The sequence below is a fragment of the Arachis ipaensis genome, chromosome B2, assembly GCF_059453495.1.
Source record: "Arachis ipaensis isolate K30076 ecotype BB chromosome B2, ASM5945349v1, whole genome shotgun sequence".
NCBI classification, from domain to species: Eukaryota; Viridiplantae; Streptophyta; class Magnoliopsida; order Fabales; family Fabaceae; genus Arachis; species Arachis ipaensis.
The window spans coordinates 114,125,019-114,132,357 of record NC_142437.1 but is presented as its reverse complement, the minus strand read 5'-3'; the positions used below and the strand labels follow the sequence as shown (position 1 = coordinate 114,132,357).

The 7,339-nt window shown below is 30.8% G+C and overlaps 1 long non-coding RNA gene across 6 annotated transcripts; it reads left to right on the top strand.

Annotated features, from left to right (window-relative positions):
- The first annotated feature begins 881 nt into the window (after positions 1 to 881).
- LOC107625883 (uncharacterized) lies at positions 882 to 5,062 on the top strand. 6 transcript variants are annotated; one of them, XR_001617416.3, is made up of 11 exons: positions 882 to 1,120; positions 1,232 to 1,441; positions 1,617 to 1,739; positions 2,106 to 2,273; positions 2,376 to 2,954; positions 3,345 to 3,411; positions 3,504 to 3,552; positions 3,976 to 4,061; positions 4,152 to 4,274; positions 4,604 to 4,715; positions 4,808 to 5,062. It is a non-coding gene; the product is annotated as an uncharacterized LOC107625883 (long non-coding RNA). The 6 variants fall into 6 exon arrangements; XR_002357937.2 differs by having other exon boundaries at positions 882 to 1,441; positions 2,376 to 2,415; positions 2,494 to 2,954; XR_002357944.2 differs by having other exon boundaries at positions 882 to 1,441; positions 4,152 to 4,260; positions 4,811 to 5,062.
- The last annotated feature ends 2,277 nt before the right edge of the window (positions 5,063 to 7,339 follow it).

Below are 7,339 nucleotides of genomic sequence, written 5' to 3'. Positions count from 1 at the left end.
AGTATTAGTGTAGGCTTATTTTTCATGCTTCTTGGATCAATGAAAAATTAATTTTTCTTCCTGCACACTAAACAAAAGCATCAAACAAACAATTAAAAATATTTTATAAACACTTAATTAACATTTTAATAATGTTTGATCATCATTTTAATATTATTTTTTCAAACTCAACACTAATTTTTTATTGAATCAATTTATCTGGTTTATGACAAAAATAATATGATTTAACTGATTATGTGTGGTAATTTAATTGGTTGAAATAAAATATTTTTAAAAAAAGATATTTTGAACAACTTTATGTGAGTGACCTCCATTAATTAATCACTTAAATGAAGTAAAATGTTAAGGGTTAGAAATATAATTATTCATGTCTATTTTTATTAGTTTAAATTTTTAGAAGAAATAATTTCATAATATAGTATTAGAATTTTTTATGACCTAAAGATTTAAACACTACAAGATTCTTATTAATTGGTGGAGGTTTTATAGTGGAGATTTTTCAAAACCTCCCCAACATCATCTATTTGTGACCATTTATAAAATTTCTAAAAATAAAAATTCTAACATTGTATAGTTAAAACACCCACACATTTTAGGCCCAAACAAACATTCAAATCCCATACTAAAGATGCAAACTAGGGCTAACTTCGAGTAAGATGGAGAGTGAGTAAGACCTAATCGAAACCCTAAATTACAGCCGTCCACTACAAGATTTCTATTTAATTATGGAATTTTTTTTATGGAGATTTTTTAAAACCTCCCCAATCTATTTTATTTGTGGCATCATCTAAAACTCCCATTAATTATTGTTAGTTAAAATTTAAAAATTTCAAGTTTAAAATCGTCCAAAATCCAAATCAATGTTTATGTGAGATCTGAAACCCTAGATCTATTACCACCACATTCATCTCTTCTCCATTATCACCATCAAGCTCGCTCTAGTGTTCGAGATCAGAGAGAGAGAGAGAGAGTAAGCTCTAGTGTTCGAGATCAGAGAGAGAGAGTAAGCTCGTCTACACGCCATAGCTTTCGAGATAAGAGAGAGTGAGTTCGTAGTCACCGTCGGAGCCTCCATCAAGCTTATCTGTCGACGCGTTTGATTTTCTCCTCAATCACCTAAGTTCAATTTCTGTTTGTTCATTTTTTTTTCTTTTTCATTGTTATTTATTTAACTCAGTTTGGATATTCAATTGTTTTTCACTTTTTCTCTACATTTTTCATGCATATATAGCGTGGTTGGAATTTGTTATGAAGAAAGATCGCAGCGGTGGTAGTGCGGCGGCGGTGATAGTGCAACAGCAATGGCGGCGGTGGAGCAAAGAATGGTTCTTCATAGAGCGCAACAGGTGAAGAAGAGTAGACATGGACCGAGGTCGCAAAGCTCAGCGTATCGCGGCGTCACCTTCTATCGAAGGATCGGACGATGTGAATCGCATATTTGGTTAGCAATCAATAATTCAATTATAACTTTCTTGTTGAGTTTTATTTCTCCATTTTGATCATTTTATAATTGATGCTATTTTTATTTTATTTTATTCTTCCTTTTTCCCCTGATTCAACAACTCCATGCTCTGATTCATGATTATTGATTAATTATGCTCTTGATTCAACAACAGCATGATGGATTCTTCCCTTTTCTTGGAAATTGATACTTTTCTCAACAACAATAGCACAGATTAGAGACCATTGGAGCAAAGCAAAGGCTGTTGATATTTGATAAGTACAACAATGACCATCAGGTTAGTAAGTAGAACCATTTTCATTCATTTTATTTTTCCAATTCTTGTTTTCTCTATTTTATTGTATAAGTTGATTATAACATCTTTGCTCATGTCAAGGTTAATGCACTGTCTAACTAACCTTGTTGTTGCAGTTTCTGAAGATGATGGTAATTCATGATGCAGTTTGCTTTAAGTTCAGTAGCAGGATTGATTTAAGACACTGAAGCTTTTGTTTGCAATTGTTTAAACAGAGCATTCTAATTAGTTTGCACTAGTCACTTTTAAGAGATAGTAGTTGGAAAAGCTGTTCCAGTTTGGTACTGCTAGCATCCAAATTTTGATTATTCATTTCTTCAAGTTCATCTGATTCCTGTTTCTTGTCAGATATAATGTGTAACAGGTACAATATGCTTGATCAAGGTTTTGTTAAGGAATCGATGTTTTCATTTTGGCTGAACCGTAACCCAGAGGAAGAGAATGGGGGCGAACTTGTTTTTGGACTACAAGGGAAAGCACACTTATGTGCCTGTGTCAAGAAAAAGATATTGGGAGGTTAATCATTAAATATAGTCTTTTTTCTTAAAAATTACAATGCATTTTTTATTTCCCTTCTTTTTTTTACTAACTTTTATCTTTTTTTTTTCTTTGCAAAAGTTTGATATGGGAGATATACTTATTGGAGACAAAAGAACTGGTATGTGAAGACCAAAAAAATTAGTATAATTCTGCTAGTTTTTCTTATGACATGATCGTAAATGGTTTATGATTTCAGTTCTAATTTACTGATATGATCACATTGCTATCCAAGAATTTGTGCTGATAGCTGTTCAGCTATTGCAGACTTAGGGACTTCTTTGTTGGCAGGTCCAACAGTATGAATGAAATAAGTACTCTAACCATGATTGCTAGTTTGTTCTTTAATTCCTTGAAGATTGATTTTGTATAAATATGTTGTATTCTGAAGTGTTTTCCACAATCTGAATAATTTGTCTGTTTTGGCCACAGAAATTGCCGATGGAATAATGAAAGAGGGCTCCGTTGTTGAAGCAGTTGACTTGCCTATGTTGTATTCATGTGCTTTGACTAAACTGCTAATAATGTTAAAATATTTCACTATTTCAGTGTGATCCAGTTTTGTGCGACAGCATTTGCCTACTATGATCAAGCAGCTACAGCACAGGAAATATTTGGCCACGCCTTGGAGTCTCTGCGTGGAATTAAATATTTGTACAAGTGAGTAGAGCTGGATTTTTTTTCACTTTCCTGTATCCTTTTAAGGGCAAATGTGGAACCTTTTAATAGTTTGCAAATATATACCGCATAGTAAGATGGTCTACTTTTTTTCTTGTACTATAACAACAACAAAACCTTATCCTACTAGGTTTTTAATATTCACACACCTAAAATATATTGGATTAGTGTTCAAAGTAAATATTTGATTTAGTGTTTACCATTTAATGGCTACATTTTGTGTTGCATCAATAACTTATATGATATTCATATTAGGAATGTTATTTTCACTATTATTGTTGAAGAGTTAATATGAATATTTACTTGTATTATTTTTTCCTTTGTCTATACTTTGCTTATATATAACCTGACAAAATGGCTGCTACATAACAGGTACAACGTATTTCAGATCGCATTTGTTGTATTGGCTGGATTGACATTTGTGTATTATCTTATCTTTGTAAGTTTGTGACTTGAAAATCTTTCCTTCCTCTCTTTTATTCTTGTTAATATTGGTGATGCTGAATGGTTTTTGAATTTGGAAAATGTCAGGGATGGAGAAGAAGAAAGCCTAGTGGCAGGTTCCAATTGTCTTCATAAGGTAATGGTCTAAAGAGTATAGAACAGTGTCTTCTGAAGGGATCCCATTGTACAATCATTATCACATCATATATCATTTAGAATGGTTTTAAGTATTCGGATGTGTTATGGCCTAGTTTTGTTTATGATTTATCTTGAATACTAATATAGAGTTAGGCTGAAACATAATGTTAGAAGTCTATTATATCCTGTTTTGTTTTAAATATGTTAGAAGTCTATTATAACTTTGTAGTTTATTATGTTAGAAGTCCCATATATATTTTTAAGTCTGTATTTTTGTAAGTTGTCAGGTCTCAGGCACCACTTGATAGTGGCATGTTGCTAGCTGCATATTTGCTGAAATTGAATATTTTTATTCTTTAAAATATATTAAAGCTCTATTTTTGAATGATTGGAACTGATATAACTGTATTGACGGAAATAGGAGAAAAAGAAGGCAAGTATTATGCCATAGATGTCCCATTCAAGGATGGAATAGATGACCCTAGCTTTAGTCGACTTTTCAATACTGTAAGTCCAACTCCCTCTCACTTTGTCTCTGTGCATTATTTCTTACTTGATTCCATTTAATCTGAAACTTTGAAAATTTTTATACTATAGATCATCTCTAAAGTAGTGGAAACATATCAACCCGGTGCAATAGTTCTCCAGTGTGGAGCTTATTCACTTGTTGGAGATCGCCTAAGCTGCTTCAATCTCTCTATTGATGGTACATATCTCCCGGTAATTTTACTTTCTTTCACATGACTCCTCCGAATATTATTAGTATCTGACAAAAGAAGAAATATCATTTACAAGAAGAGAAGGATATTACATAGATATTTGAGGACCAGGTATCCTCAATAAAATAAATGAATAAATATAAATTCATTAAAACGATAGAAGCAAAGCTCTCCAGTTTCTTTGTAATTCTCTGGTTAATTTGTGTGACATGCAATAGAACACTTAAATGCAAACAATTACAAGGTGTTAGATTGGAAAAATATTTATTTAGAAGTTCTTTTGCACATTGTAATGGATTTTTGCATTTTTAAATCTGATGATGGCCTCAGGTTGCTTGAAATGTATTTGGATCCACAAGATGGTAAGGAGCCCATGTTTAATGCTGCTATTCGCCTTCTCCACAATCATGGAGAATCATTGGAACCTTTGCAAGTTTTATAGGTATTATATCACTCTATCTTCTCCTGAATACTAAAGCATTTTCAATTATACTACAATTGTGAATATTTTGTAACCTGCATCATTGGGCACAGAAGACAGATTAATTAAAGAAGCAGTTAATCACTCATGAGAATTGATGGTTGTTTTCCACCCTTCCCAGCCACGTTCCTCTTCCCTATTTTCTTAGAAAGTGGCCTGGGTAGCGGCATTAGGTGGCTGCACGGTATGCATATAGAAAATCAAAATTTTCAATGAATACACAATTGAAGCCTTGAACCTGACTTGTAAGGAAGGCTTATAAAGTACTTGATTTTCCATTTTGTACCTTATACTCAGAACATTGTATTTCTTGCTGCTTAATAAATGAGAGGTTATTAATTCTCTTTGAAATCTCATTTGATAATTGATACATCTGGAGCATTCTTCATGTTTAATTTCTAAGTTTTATATATATATATTAAGTTGTAGATTCTATGATCATGAATGTTTGAATCAAATTCTTTTGTTCTTGGGCTGTATTACCGATCTAGATGGGGGTGTCTCTCTGAATTGTCAAGATTTAATTTTTAAATTTTGATATCAAAAAATAAATTTTTAATTTGAGAATATGTAAATAAGATGAGATTAATGAATGATTTGAAATTAAAAATAAATAAATAATTATAAAATTTGTGGAGGTTTGAAAATCTCACAAAATAGTTAATTTTTGTTAAATTAAAAAATCAATTTGTGGGGGTTTTAAACCGTCACAAAAGTGATTTAAAACTGTCACAAAAGTATAATATAAAACCCCCACTAAACACATTTAAAACCTCCATTAAATAGATCGTGGAGGTTTTTAAAAACCCCCACAAAAGACCTCGTGGCACCTCAAATTTTGGGAGTTTTGGAAACCCTCACAAACCATTTGGTGGGGGTTATAAACCTCCACAAATAAATAAAAATCTTGTAGTGGTCGTTGTCGTCACTGCCACCACCACCGCTACAGTCATTCATCTCCTTACTACTAGCGCTAATGCCACCATGTACTTCGACAATCTCTTTTTTCGTTGTCTCTTCTGTCGATGCATCTCCTCAGGTCGCGACACGGTAACTTTTGAATTTTTCTTCTATGTTCTTTTGTACATTCCTATGAAAACCTTTTTTTATTGTTACTTTTGTAATCTCTTCCACGTTAATTTAGTTTGATTGATTACTTCTCTGATTTCATATTTGACTTGTTACTTTTGCTATTATTAATTTAATTTTTTTAAAAAAATAGTATCATGCCACTATATATTACTGCATCCATCTAAACTATATATTTATAAGTTACATAATCTCAAAATATGTAAAGACCATTTTTTTTTTCTCGAAACTCAATGACTTTAAGGGGCAACCAAAATTAATTTATGGTTTTGATTATATTGTTAATTTATGACTCCTAACAAAGCGAGGGGACACCCTTAAGGCGATTTAAAAGGACATGAATTAAGTAACAAATATATCAATTCTGAAATTTTAAGCCTTTATAAAACTTCATGCATGGTATATCATACATTTGCATTTCCAAAACAAAAAGAAGAGACATATATATAATATGGCTAGAAATGGTGGTGTGACGTATAAACAAATAACATGTTCCTTCATTATTATTGGATTTGTTATTTGTGCTATCATTGTTGAATCGCATGACAGTATTCCAAAATGGTCTTCAGCTCAATACGATGGTCTTCAACATCCGGAATATAAGCTGAAACGTTGTGCTCAATCATGCAAGAGCCGCTATAGAAATAATCCGGAGGCGGCGGAGGATTGCATTAGAGATGCAATACTAAGTATCGTCCTCCGGTGGAAAGTTATAGCAATGGTAAGTATTTAAATTTTAAATTATTATATTATATTAATTATTTAATATTCATATTTTACTATATGAAAAATTTTCCACTCATTGGTGAGTGTTAACTGATCAAAGATACAAAGTATGTAGGATATTCAACTATATGATACAAAATAAAAATTAAAACAAAATCATGGTACTTTAAGTAGTTTATTATAATCATGAGTTCAACTAGGAAGCTAATATTTTTCATCTGACATCGGTCTATATTTTTTATTTTAAATTTTATATTCTAAATTTTAAATTCTAAACCATAAATTTTAAATTATGTATCTTAAATTCTAATTCTAAACCCTAAATATTTTAAAAATAAAGGTTATTCATTCATAAAGAATTGGATAGAATCATAGTGGTTTAGATGACTTTCAAAAGAGTGAGTGAAAAAAAAGTTAAATAAATAATATTCATATTTAAAAATTATTTTTTTATATTTTTTAATATTAATATATGAAATAATAAATACTTCCAAATTATCTTAATTTTTTTTTAAATTGCACCAAAAGTTTAGAGTAGTATAAAAATTAAGGTGAATTCTATCATACTCTTTGTAAAGTAACATGTAATTTATCTGGTGTGATATGTGTCACTTTTTAATTAGTTATTAGGTTAGCCATAGTTAGAATATTTTATAATTAAATTAGTTTTTAAAATGTGTAAATATGCAATTTTTAATTTTAAAGTATTAAAAATTGAAACATGACTTTTTTCTAAATCGTTTCCAGAAAATGTAATTGTATTCTAATCC